Below are 13,654 nucleotides of genomic sequence, written 5' to 3'. Positions count from 1 at the left end.
TTAAGCCTGCAGAGCACCATTGTTAAGTTTATATATTGGAAGAGGGAAATGGGTTTAAGTTGAGGGAGGGAAGATTTGGGTTTGATATCAGGGGGAAGTTCTTTACTCTGAGAGTGGTGAGGTGCTGGAACAGCTGCCCAGAGGGGCTGTGGATGCCTCATCCATCCCTGGAGGTGTTCAAGGCCAGGTTGAATGGGGCCCTGGGCAGCCTGGGCTGGTATTAAATGTAGAGGTTGGTGGCCCTGCCTGTGGTGGGGGGTTTGGAGCTTCATGATCCTTGAGGTCCCTTCCAACCCAGGCCATTCTGTGATTCTGTGACCCCTTTATGTATACACTGAAAGAATTTTAAGCCATGAACCTCGTGATTCCTGTTTAATCCTTTTGTACAGCCCACCCAAGGTTCTTTCTTCAAGCACAATGCAGGAAGGTTGACTTTCCTTCTCATCCCTAGTCCTGACAGGCCTCTTTGCTTTTAAATAATGTGGATTTCCAGTCCTGCAAGATGTTTGTATTGAATTAGGAGCAGCCAAGCTACTTGGTTAAATAGTGGTTTGATGAGAGATCTTCTGTTTTTACAACCGTGTTTACTTTTCAAAGTGATAGCAAATATAGGAAGGAAGACCAAGATTTTCTAGACTTTATAGTTCAAATAAACTTTCCCAGTCAATATTTAGACAAGGTCTTGATGGTTAAAGTTAACTGTGCAAGTCAATGTTTAGTCAAGGTAATGACTTGGTTTTTACAAACACTACCCAAGCATTCCTGCAAAATTAATCAGAGTTGCAGGATCACAGTTCATTTGATCAGCCAGTTACTTAGGAATGAAAATACATTATGAATTGGTCTCAGCTGTCCTGTGGTAGCTGATATTTCAGCAGTGCTTGCAACCAGCCCTTTGAGGCCTTGTTCTTATAGCACTGGTTCTGTCTGTAAAGCATGTAGGTTTGCACAGAGGATTTGTGGGATAACATGAGTCCTATGCTATCTTCTTTTTATAGGTAGGGAAATAAGGTGTAGTTCCAAGCAGGTGTTTCAGGCGGTTTGCAGGACGAGGTGGGCATTTCTGATCATGCAGTCATTGGGTAAAATCCACAAACAGTTTTGGTGTCTGGGACAAAAATGATGTAATTAAATGCTGACCTTGGGATGCAGAGCGCAGTGACTGAGGTGTGTTGTGGTGTGGGAAAGAGCTGGAGGTGTCTGCTGCGATTCCTCCTTTCTTGGGTTTGATGAGAGAAGCACCATTCACTCTTCCAAGTTGTTGCTTTGGTCTCTCCAGCTGACATTAAAATAACAGTCTGGACTTCAGTTGTTCCATATTTTTTTATCCTTTCTTTCTTCCTTTTTTTTTCTTCTTTATTAATTGAACCACTTGCAAATGCACTCCGTGCAATTACATGGGTATTAGAGTAGATATTCATTAGGATTTTACTAATCTAAACCTCAAGTGCTGTTCTGCAAATTTGCCAGCTTTTGTTAGGGTGTGCTTGACTTCACCAGTAGCAGTGTTTTATTATGAGTATTTTGATACAGTAGGATGAAAAGCATATATTCTAAATCAAGTAATTAATCAGATTTAAATATTTTCATTTGCATGCTTTGGCTTGAAACAGAGAGAAAATGCAACCCTGTGCTTTGCATGTAACAGTAGGTTTTGCCCCAGTCTAGGCACAGTGGGATTATATTTCATGGCCCTGATTTAGGATTTAGGCATCATGTCCCCAGCACTGGGGATGTGGTTACCAGGTCCTGTAGACTCACTGCATGTTCTCTCTGTCTGCAGCAGGTCTGCTGTGTGTTGTGTCTTGTGCTTAGTCGTAGAATCATAGAATGGCCTGGGTTGAAAAGGGACTGCAGTGACCACCTAGTTTAAACCCCCTGCTATGTGCAGGGTCACCAACCAGCAGACCAGGCTGCCCAGAGCCACATCCAGCCTGGCCTTGAATGCCTGCAGGGATGGGGCATCCACAGCCTCCTTGGGCGACTTGTTCCAGTGTGTAAGTTGCTCTTGGAATAAGAAAGCAGGCTAACCACAGCATGTCTTAGTGCTGTGTTCTGGAACAAGAGGATTGTCACAGGGCAGGCTTAGGGCTGAGCTTCCAGCCTGTCATCCCTTTACCTTTCCACAGATGGTGCTTCTCTCATCACTCCATTATTGCTGGTTTAATGAGAATCCACAAATTGTTACTTTTCTTCAAGGTAAAACAAAAATAGGGCAATGTAATACCTAAGTACACAAGGGCACAGTTACACATTTTTTTTCCCTATATACACACATATATTTTTCTTATATACATATTATACATATATATATATGTATATAAGATTTATTAACTGCTGCTTTATACAAAGCTTGCTTAAATCTCTGGATATTGCCAAGCAGCTGCAATGAGACACTGAGAGCTTTTTTTTCTCTCCCCAGCAAATAGTGATTACTCTTGTGAGTAGAACATGGGTTTCTTGAGAGTCTTTGCAATTCCCCAAGCCCAAAGGCAAATGAATAGAAATTTAGTGGACCACCTAGTTCTTGACATGGAATTCTCCAAAGAGGAGTCTGACCTAATTTATATTGTATTGAATCAAATAATCCTATCATGCATGTGTGCTTGCCATTTTGTTTTCCTTTAGTGGGCATATTGCTGTCTTGCAAAGTCTTCAGATTTAGCAGTTAAGCAGCGTCCCTGTGGTTTTAGGAGGTGCTTTTAGGAGTAGCTACTGGAAAATTACATGTGGAGGACAGCAGATAATCAGGATATAACACCGAGACTGATGGAGTTACTCAGACCTGAATGTGAGCGTATCATTGTGAGGGCAGTCAAGACCACTCCACCACTACAAAGCCCTCCCATTACTATTAAGGATGGAGCCACAATCTCATCAAGAGTGTTTTTTATAGCAAAAAACACCACCAACACTGATGGAAAGATCTTTGTCATCTGTGTGTTTGATAGGGCAACTGGTAGCGTGATTGCTGGTTTCTTCTTTGTGCTGCTGACAAGTGATACTGAGTGTGTTTGTTGAGGCCAGCGTGCTTTGAAGTTAATTGGGCGCTGATTAGTATCCAGGCATTGTAGTTGTGGCCCGCTGAAGCAATTCCTTGTGTTATTCTCCAGGTAATAGGACCCATCAGTCTATCTGTGCTAGGTCCCAAGGTACCCTTTTGAAGTTTATCAGTCTCTCTAGGTATATTCATGCTGTAAAAAAAAAGAAAAAGGGCTTTTAAACCTATCCAGCTGTATTTTTGGAAAGCTTTGGAAAGTTGTGGCCCTGCAGAAATTGAAGATCATAGCAATAGTTACCTGAAGACAGTTCTTTGCTTTCAGAGCGGGTATCCCCGGCTGCAGGACTCTTTTTATGCTTATTCGGTACATTTCAGGGAGGTTTTGCTTCAGTCTCTTCCAACAAGAGTTGCTTTTCTGCTAAGAAGTGCATCTCCTCTCTTTAAATGCAGTGTTTAAAGCCTTCTGGCTTTCCAGTTAAGAGGGTTTTTGCCCTCTGCTTTCATTTTGGGACAGCTGAGCTTTAACACTCGTTTAGAAAGAGTGAGTGATTAGCGACCTAATAGCTTTGACGGTCAGCAGATGACTCTCCTTGTTCTAGCTGCCTATAAAATAAGAAAGGCCTTAATTCTTTCATAGCCATGGAGCAAATTGTGTGATGTTCCACTTATCTTGAACAGTGTGTGGTCAAAGTGGGTGAGAGAGAGAGCAGAATAATACACTGTATGATGTTCTTAGGCCATATAAATGATACTTGAAACCAAAAGAGGTTCTTCAACTGTTGCTTTTACAACAGTTTTTTGCTTGGTTTTCTTTCCTGGCTATCTGCTGTTGGTTAAAGGTTCACCTGCTAATGCGTAACATGGAGTAGTTTCTTAACCATGTCGCTTTGTTATACTTACAGAGAAAAGATGTCAGTGAGTTGGGGTGTCTATGTAAGATTATTCTATCTCTGCATTTAGGATTTGGAGATGGGTTAAAATGTGCTCATCTGGGAGATCAGGAGCTCTGCTGTGAATCCAGTTGGTGCAGTCAACATTTCTAGTTGTTCTCTTACCCAGTTGACTTTGAATCTGCTGAGAGATTGGTTACTTGAAGAGTAGCCTCAATCATGCTGGGCATTTCTCAACTTAAAATATTACTGTTATTATTATTATCATTAAGTTAGTATCATTATCTTGTAGTACTTGAAGTGGCTGAGGAGAAAACCTGTAACTGATGGCTGGATGAAAAATGTTTCATGTGTGTTCACAGCTACCTGAGATGCAGCAGTTAAACTATGCGAAAGCAGCAATGAAAAAGGGTTGATTAAACTTGATTAAACTTCATTGGGTTTATTCAGGTGCCTTGAGTAGTTCCCAAGATCAGGCTGGAATGGTGCTATACCAGCTGACAGGACTCTGCTCCTGCAGAAGCACACAGCGTGTTGGTAATTGATAGCATTTACCAGCTCAGTTAAACTTGTGTAGTTTGCTTGTGGCTGTGGTGATGTGGGAGACTCTTTGCTTCATCTGCCTGTTAGGTTTTTAGGTTAACAGTGATGGGCTGCTGTACAGCATTAGCTTGTATTTCAGGATGTTGCTGCCATTGATTACTCAGGGCAGAAACTTCCAACTGTGCAGCATGGTGAAGCCAAGCATAAGGGTAATTATGGAGGAAAAAAATAAAAAATTAAAGAAACAATAATTTAAAAAATTAAACTTCATTGCAGCTCAGCTGATATGCATGGAACTGCATTGTGTAATCAACAGTGCAGTGAATATTAATATTTCAATTAGCCCGTTCATTCCTTTATGTAATAACATGCACAGTCAAGCTATTCTCTTTGTTGCTGCCTTTTATGTCAGTTTTCTTCAAGCCTTGAAGCATGCTAAGTAGATTGAAACCTTCCAACAGCAAGAACAGATGATCTGATGGCTTTTCTGTCCCAACTTTGGCAACTCTACCACGACCATCAAGGTTCTTATCACTGGGGGCTTTGCTCCTTTTTTAATGTAAGTTCTCCCATATTAGGGTTTTCATCCCTAAATGCACAAGCACTTATAAATCTGGTCATTGTGCACCAGTAACTCTAACAACTTCATTCAGAAACGCTCAAGGCTCTGGTTATCGTTTTTAAAACACCTGGTAGTGGATGGCAATGAAGTTTCCCCTTTTAATTGTGCTATAATTAATACAAAGCAAATCAGCAGGAAGTGGTACTTCACACAGCGTGCTGGCAGTTGTGCTCAAGTTTAAAAGCAGTGGAATATGGGAGCGAATGTGATAAAGATCATTTTATGAATGGGTTTTTGTGGCTGCTGAAGTAATCTGAGTTTGTGGCTTCGGGATAGTTTTTGCTCATCGTTCCTGCGTAACGTCTTTTGTGTATTCAGACCCATTTCTCTTCCTTATGAAAACAAGAGAAGTAAAATGTTTGGGAAGTTCTGAAAAGGAGATCGGATTGAATTGGCCACTTGCTGTTCCTGGCACTCAGATTTGATGACCCTTACTTCCCCAGCCATAGAGCTATTCACAAGCGCTGTGTGCGAGTTACAGCTGATGAAATTTGGTGAAGTTCTTTATTTTTAATCAGAACAGCCATACTGATTTACATCAAATGAGGGCTTGTCCACTGTTGCTATGTTACGTTTGTGGCAAATGCTAATTGATTTTGGTGCATACAGATCCTCAGAAAAGTGAGAATTGTTATTGAATGAGTCCAGCTGTGCCAGGCTCTAGTTTCTGGATTTTTAGTGCAGAGTGATCCTGGAGAGGACATGAAATCCTCTTTATGCTGTGAAACAAGAGGGAAACCAAATCCGCCCTGCCTCGGCCATGGAACAGTTCACACAGGCTTTGGCACTCCTAGTTTTGGGGTTGACAATGAACAGCAAGCAGTTTTCATAAGGAGCTCTGTGTGCAGCTCTGTTTCCTGCAGCAGGACTCCCAGTCCAGCAAACTACTTCTGTGTGCTTGCTCCGACTGATTGTAACATTACTTGTGTTTTGTTGGCTCCTTTCATTTCATAATGTGATGGGCTGGGCTTTTGGCTACGATGAAGTGATGGCAGAGAGGGGAATGTCCTCAGGATGGTTTGGTCCCTCACCATGCAATGTAGAAGAAGCCTCATTTGTTAGCTGGAATGAGCCCATTCCTTGTGGCTAAAATTTAGGTGAAAAAGACCTTCTTCTCAGTTGCTGATCTCCAGCTGCCTTGCTATTTCCAGACAGCAAAAATTCACATTAGCAATCCTGTGCACTTAACATGAGCCAGCACTGTGCTCTTGCAGCTCGGAAAGCAAATAGTATCCTGGGCTCTATCAGAAGTGAGGGGTGGCTAGCAGGGATGGGGAGGTTATTGTCCATCTCTGTTCTGCTCTTGTGGGGCCTCATCTGGAGTACTGTGTCCAGATCTGGAGCCCCCAGTACAAGAATGACAGGGAGGTGTTGGAGAGGGTCCAGAGATCAGTAAGATCAGGGTCTGGAGCACCTTCCCTATGAAGACGGGCTGAGGGATCTGGACTTGTTCAGCCTGGAGAAAATAAGGCTGCAGGGTGACCTCATTGCAGCCTTTCAGTACTTAAAGGGAGCCTATAAACAAGAGGGGAGTCAACTCTTTGAAAGGGTAGATACAGCAGGACAAGGGAAAATGGTTTTAAATTGAAGGAGGGAAGATTTAGGTTGGATGTCAGGGGGGAAGTTCTTTACTATGAGAGTGGTGAGGTGCTGGAACAGCTGCCCAGAGGGGCTGTGGATGCCTCATCCATCCCTGGAGGTGTTCAAAGCCAGGTTGGATGGGGCCCTGGGCAGCCTGGTCTGGTATTAAGTGATGAGGTTGGTGGCCCTGCCTGAGGTCCCTTCCAACCAAAGCCATTCTGTGATTCTGTGTACCACTACAGTTTTCCTCTGTTCAAAAGCAGCTTGGAAATGGCCTGTGAACACTGCGGGAGGTTGATTCCGCTAATCAGTAATTTAGTTGGAACATTGGCAGAGGTGGGAATTGGTACAGGTAGGCGTCACAACAAATGAGGTGCAGGCATTTGTTTTGCAGGTCCTGTAACACAAGAAGAATTGCCTTGATTAGTACAGCGTTGATTTTCTTCATTGTGGCTGGAAATGTGTGCACAATTTGCATGTAGACAACGAGCAGAGCAAATATAATATCAGTGGTAATGTCTGTAATGGACTCCCACTGTGATTTTTTCCCCCTCCTCCTTTTGATGGATTAAATTGCATTACCGTAGTGATTTATTTTTCTTAGAGAAGTACCATTCTGTTGAATGATGGCAGATGTATTTCATTTTCAAGTGTGGACGGATGTTTTTATGAGTGAGAGCAACATTGGATTTTTCCAAGGTTGTCCACGGTTTGATTTGTTAGGAGAAAGAGGCAGCAAGAAAGCTGCAGGAATTGTGCTGGTCTCTATGAAATTAGGGCATGTACTGCTTCTTCTCCCCCATAATCATTCAGAGGATCACTGTGGGATTACTGCTTATTCAGAGAGTTGGAAAACACATACAAGCTGGAGCCGTGATCTCTGAGGATTTCTTTCAATGCCAGACATGGATGTTACAGGTGTCGGGGAAGGAGCACCTTCAATCTAAGTTATAAAGAACAGAACAGAGATCATTTGCAATAGCTCTCTAGTTCATACAGTGCTCAAAAGTTCAGCCTGGAGCTATGGAAGGTGGTTGTGCAGGTCTCAAAATGGGCTGAAGGACTTCTGTTGGACTGCATCTTTAGCATTTGTGTTTCACTCTATGAGACAAGAAGATTAACGTACAGTATGTCACAGTATCAGCTTCTGGAGCCCTTAGCAGAGTCCTGATTGTTCCTGTAAGAAGTTGGCTCCAGTGAACACATTAGAGCACAGGGATAAAGAGAATGAATGGTGTACTCGGGATGTGCTTTAGCTTGTAAATGTGACAAAACTGCAGAAAGTGGAGTGAACATTGTCCGCTTAACTTGCAAGTAGGGATGCTGATGTCTAAAGGAACAGTTCCAATACTTGACAATTACTGATAGTGCTTTTTGGAGGATATTTTAGCAGAAGACACACAGCTTTGCAGAAGAACACAGGGAACAGGGAGTAGAGTTCTCATTTAGGTGACAGATGCCTAACTAGCAATGCTTCTTAATGCACTTCCATTGCAGTGAGGTAAGGGAAACTTCTCCATGTGTTTGTATTACCAATGTCTGTTTGTATGGTTTCTTACTAATATACCACACCTGGATCCTCTTTTGTCACTGAGCCATAATCTTACCAACTCTCCCAGCTCCCCATAACATGTTGTAGCCTTAAAGTCAATGCTGCACTGTTAGAGAACCACCCTAGAGTATAAGTTACAGGGACTATATGTTATTGCCATCAGCTTCACTTTCTATTCATGAATAACTGTGTTAGGAACTTGTGAAACAGTCCGATGGCTCCTCAAGGAGCTGCATCCTGTTTGCAATACAAGAACTTTCGTGTTTCTAATATTCATAAGCAAGGCACAGTTCCAAGTTCTGAGCCATTAGGATTCAGCTGCGTGGAGGAATCTGTTATGCTCAACATTAGAAACTGCACTTGCCCTTAGTCTTTATGCCACAGAAAGCTGACATTCTCTTGCTCTTGTTCAACACTTCACGCTGTTGTGTAGCTGTAAATCTCGCAGGCGGGGATGTTGCACCCTGGGGATTTGGTTTCTCCTTGTAGCGAGCACTAAAAGAGCTCTTGCTTTGCACAGCAGCCTGCAGGTCTGTCAGCTCTGCATTTACTTCTGACTTTGGTGCTTTCCTACGTATAGCATGTGAATAGAAAAATTGAACACCACTTTCCCAAATGGCCATCACAGCTTTATAATTAGACACTTGATTTGTTTTTTCTTTCTTTTGTGACAGGTTTGAAGCGTCTCCCATTAGCATTATCGCTTCAATTGATGAAGTGTAAAACGAGTGAAATAGTTTCCTATGAAACAGTGAAATAGTTTCCCAGTGAAATAGGGTTTAACAAAGGAAAACATCCAAACAGATCCATGATATGAAGGCTTGCTCCCAGTATGCAAACCCTGAATGCTTTTCAAGCGCAAGTTTGTAAAGATCATTTAACATGGTAAAAACACAGCGTTTATCTTTAGTCTAATTCTAGGAAGTGGTTCAACCCATTCCTCTTCCTTCATACCCTGAAAACCATCCCAGAGCATGAACTGTCACAATGTGACAAAGTTGCAAGCAACTGAAAGAAGCCTTTGGGACTAGGAAGTGCCCAGCAGAGCAATGGTCACCTATTCCCATACCTTGAGGCCAGAGATTTAAGAGCTAACTGGAAAATAGAGTACTGCAGACAGGTTGTGTACATACCATGTACCCTTTGATCATTCTGAAGGTATATGAATAAAAACGTTACTGTTCTTGAGCTCTCAGCAGAGAGTTCAAGACATGCAAAGACAATGTTGATAAGTGGAGATGTAATTTATGTTCTTAAGGACAATATGCAGAGTGTCAAAGAAATGCTGAACATTCAGTGATATCCAGGTTACAAAGGAAGCTTGTAGTTCATGGAATTATATCTATGAGCCTTTTAATATACTTAGGTTGTTCTTTATCTCCTACAGAGCATTGCAGAATATGTTTCCCTGGAGGTGTCTGAAGTAAGGCTAGAAAAATCCTACCTGATCTTTAATAATCCCTCACACGCATGGTAATACTTCAGAATTGTACTATCATTGTATAATTTACACTTAAATCCTTTCGTCTCTGGGCTCCCTCCCTCACACACGCAAAAAATCCTTTGGTGTTATTGCGAGCCAATGCGTGTACTTGGAATACCTTGGCCTCGTTGCTGTTGTAGACTCACCTGCTTTAATTGATTTATTATGTTGCTGTTTCTTCCAGGGTGTAGGACTGAAAAATGCATTTCTCCTACTGTAGTTAATAGATTCAGGAAGTAATTTGCAGACCAGGAAACAATGGATCTCATATAATAAAAGCACTGCCTAGGTAATTCATAAGGAAGATAAACTTGTATTGTTAAGCTTGCACATTCTACTCTTTCTTGTAGGCTGTCTATTGCCCTCCTGTGCTTTCCACCATTAAGCAATAATGCTACTGCATTAGTGAAAAAGCACTGCTGCTTTGACTGGCTTTCAAAACCATGCACAAAATCAAATAATGTGTTTTACTGAGTTATGAAGAGCTGTGTTATTTGTTTATAACCACTCACTTAGTTATTGCTCTCTGTGCTGTATGTTAGAATTTAATCACCGCTCTGCATCTCTTGCACTCATGCAGGCTGGCATGGAGCAGCAAGGGGACAAAGCACAATGACTGGCAGCCGAGTGTTTCCATCAGTCAAGACGCTGATTTATTTCTTTGAGGAGGGGTGTAAAGGAAATGAGAATGGCTGTTTTTGTAACTGAGGCACTGAATAGTCATCAGTTAAGCTGCGAAGGTCATCTATAAGAGTTGAAATAGTTCTTGAGGAAGATAAAAACACTGGAGCATGTCTTGTCATCTGCACGACACACAGCCTTTGTGAAGCTTGGGATGTCTGACATGTCCTGTAAGGACAGCATAAAGGATAAGTCTGGAATCCATTTAGTTACAGGGTTTTCATTGCAGAAGAAGTTATATGAGGAATTACAATGCAGCGTGTTAGGAATTCTTCGTCATCTACCTAGCTAATATATGCAGCTGCAAAGTTTTTAGCTGCGTTCAGGGTGATTTATGTGCTGATATTGCAGAATGTTTAAAGTTGAATGCTCCTTGGCTAACAAATAAATCCTGCTCGGAATAGGGCAGGTAGCATGAATGTCTGTTAGAAGTGATTGATTCTGGAATACAAATTATAAGTTCTAGAGCAAAAAAAATGAGAGCTAAAACATTGGTGGAATGTTATACAAAAATATTCATGTGCATGTCTGAAATAGATACATTCAAGTTTTTGTGGCCAATTTTGACATAATAGAAATCACATAATTATGCATTTCTCCTCTATTTTCTCCCTAGGCTTAACTTTGTCCTTTCATAACAGTTTTTTTTTTCCCACTTACCTTGTAATTTTAATCTGAAAAATGTCCCTTTTTTTTGCAGTCAAAGCGATATTCTGTAGCAAACTTGAAAGCATTAGATGGTATTTTTAGGGCATCTTTTGCCCAATTCTGTATTCCATCTGAATGCATACGGAATCAGAAAAAGCGGGGGGTAGCTTAGAATGAAGTTAGGTCTTTGTAAGCCTTTAAATCTCTGGAGACCACTGCAAATCTGTGCTCAACAGGAAGATCTCCTGCCTATCAAGAGATGGCTTAGGGAGGTATTCCCTGGAAAGCCTACCTTGTGTTTCATGTTCTTTTTCTAACCTAAATCTCGAGGTTTTCAAACAAATTTCATTAAACATAGTCACATTTTCCTCAGACTTGAGTGAATACATTAAAATAAAAACAGGACTACTTGAAGTAAAGCTTTTGGGGCTGATAGTAGAGAAACTTTTCTTGACCTCCAGTAAAACTGCATGGCTGAAGCTGCTATGGTGGGGAGAGGCAAGTCTGCTGCTCAGGTCTCCTGCAGCATTTCTTTTCCCTCCTGGCCTTTTTCTGAGCTGACAGTCCATTCAGTCTGAATACGGATTTGTTCTTAATGTGTTGAACTGTGTTATTTAGCCCACTGCTGCAAGCCAAATTGTTATCCCCGGGGATAAAATTGCTAACTTGATTTAACACGGCTCCGTTAATCTAGAAATTCATTTCTATCTTCTCCTGGATCTTTCCACTACAGATTCTTTGTGTTTATTAAGTATGGTTTTGACAAAAAGACACAAATACACATTAGTAGTGACTATTTAGCTAGCTCTTCTATGCCCGGGAGAAAGCTGTCGGGAAGAACCTTGTCTTGTAAGAAGCAGTTAGGACCTGCATTAAGCCCTGCAGTGCCTGTGTTTGCACCGCATCGATCCCTTCGAAGTGAGACACTGAAGGAGCAGCTCTCTATTAGCGCCTTGGCTGCGAGTAATTACTGAAATGTGGAGCAGAATATCTGAGTGCTTTATTCATAATCTGCTTTGTGGCTGCATTCCTCGCTGCTGCATGTTTTGAATGCAGTTTTCTAAGGCGACCAGTTGAATACGCTTTTAGCACTGGCTAAAAGGATCTGCAGAGGTTAAAACTACTGCGAGGTGTGCTTGCCAAGGGAAACATCAGAACAGTCCCTTGAAGATCATGCGTAAGGATTGTATGAAAGAGAGGATTTGCAAGTCTGGAATGTGCTTTTCTTACAGTATCTATTTCTATTTTCTTTCAGTTCTTGGTTATTTCAAATTTTGCTGTAATCTCAGAGATTAGATTGGAGATTATGCAGTCTGTAAAGGCTGAAGTGATTCTTGATGGTGTCTGGAGTATTTGCAAGGTTTTAGCAGCTGATAAAATGCAGATGAGTACATAAAAACAAGTAATAGCATTTATAATTTATATTGCCAAGCCATTCCCCAGAGTTACAGAAGTGGGTTGAGCCCTTCCATTTCCTTCAGTGTTTTCTTCAGTGTATTTCCTAGCAGCAAAGAATCACCTGTGTAGGGCTGTCTGGCACTGCTGTTAGAGGGCAGCCCAACAAACTTCCCATGAGGGCTCTTGTTGGCAGGACGGGATGTTGCTGTAGATAGGGAGAGTCAACACGTTTTGTAAGCACAAGTCATACTGGTGCTTCAAGAGTTGCAACATTAAATAAGTAAATAAAGCCAACATATTACGTGTCTTTGAGTACTAAATTGGTTGCAATTACCTGCAGGAAAAAAAAAAAGAGTTGTTTTATTAATTAATTGACTTGGTGGAAAAAAAAGGCTAGTGACCCTCTGAAGGAATATCAATAACTGAAACATTCATTATGCAAACAAGGACTCTCTTTACTCTTCATTATTCATGGCTTAATGTGGAAATTGCCTTCTAAGAGAATGCTTCATTTGTATATATCCGTGGGTCTGGTTTGCCTGGATGCAGGCTTTGGGATGTGGCCTTATGGCAGCATTGGGACAGGGCCGCGGCCTTCATCCCCTCCTAAAGCTCACTGAGTTTTGCTGATGCAGTTACTGTGCTTCATTGATGAAGGAGTGGGTGAAAGGAACAGGAAGGTATTTGGGGAGGTTTTGGGGTTTTGTTGTGGTGTGCAGGTGATTTCTGCAGGCTGGGGAGAATGCTTTCCCCACAAAGAGATTTGCCTGCCTCATTCTGAAGTTTCTGAGAGCATTGGCAAGTTCCGATTAAGGATTCCTATTGCATTTTATTCCTTCTCACATCCCTAAGGACAGCAGTCTAAAGTTCCCAGGGCTCCTTCTCACTCAGGTGCCCAACATTAACATACCTGCAAGAGGACAGGGAGGAAGAGCTGCCCTTTCTTTTCCAGCAGCTGAAACGCTGTGCTGCGAGTAATCGTCTTTCAGTTTTCAATATACACACAAAAAGTGGTAGCTCCGCAGTGCCAGAAAATCCTTCACTCCCCAAAGATTCAATCGTACCTTTTTATAAGTGTAAGGCTTTAAGATTTCCCCTTTTTAGTGCTTTGGAACTTTCTATGCCCACAGCAGGAAGGGCTGATGAAGAAATACATCCCCCCCTTTGCCTTGTAGCCTGATGAATTGTGGAAGTCCTGATTGAAAATTCTAATCACAGCCTTGCAGTCCTTCAGATCACAACCCTTGACAGTTGA

At 41.8% G+C, this 13,654-nt stretch overlaps 1 protein-coding gene across 15 annotated transcripts in view; it reads left to right on the top strand.

The window, feature by feature from the left end:
- The window catches only part of DAB1 (DAB adaptor protein 1), a 342,053-nt gene that overhangs the window by 228,389 nt on the left and 100,010 nt on the right, over positions 1–13,654 (top strand). The window contains exon 1 of one of the 15 annotated variants that reach the window (XM_032446393.1): positions 9,943–9,961. The exons of the other annotated variants lie outside the window; for them this stretch is intronic. The gene's annotated coding sequence lies outside the window, so the exon portion shown is untranslated. Of the gene's footprint in view, positions 1–9,942; positions 9,962–13,654 lie in introns of those variants that run through there. 15 annotated transcript variants of the gene reach the window in all.

The sequence above is a fragment of the Coturnix japonica genome, chromosome 8 (genome assembly GCF_001577835.2).
Source record: "Coturnix japonica isolate 7356 chromosome 8, Coturnix japonica 2.1, whole genome shotgun sequence".
Taxonomy (NCBI): Eukaryota; Metazoa; Chordata; class Aves; order Galliformes; family Phasianidae; genus Coturnix; species Coturnix japonica.
This window is presented reverse-complemented; position numbering and strand designations above follow the sequence as displayed.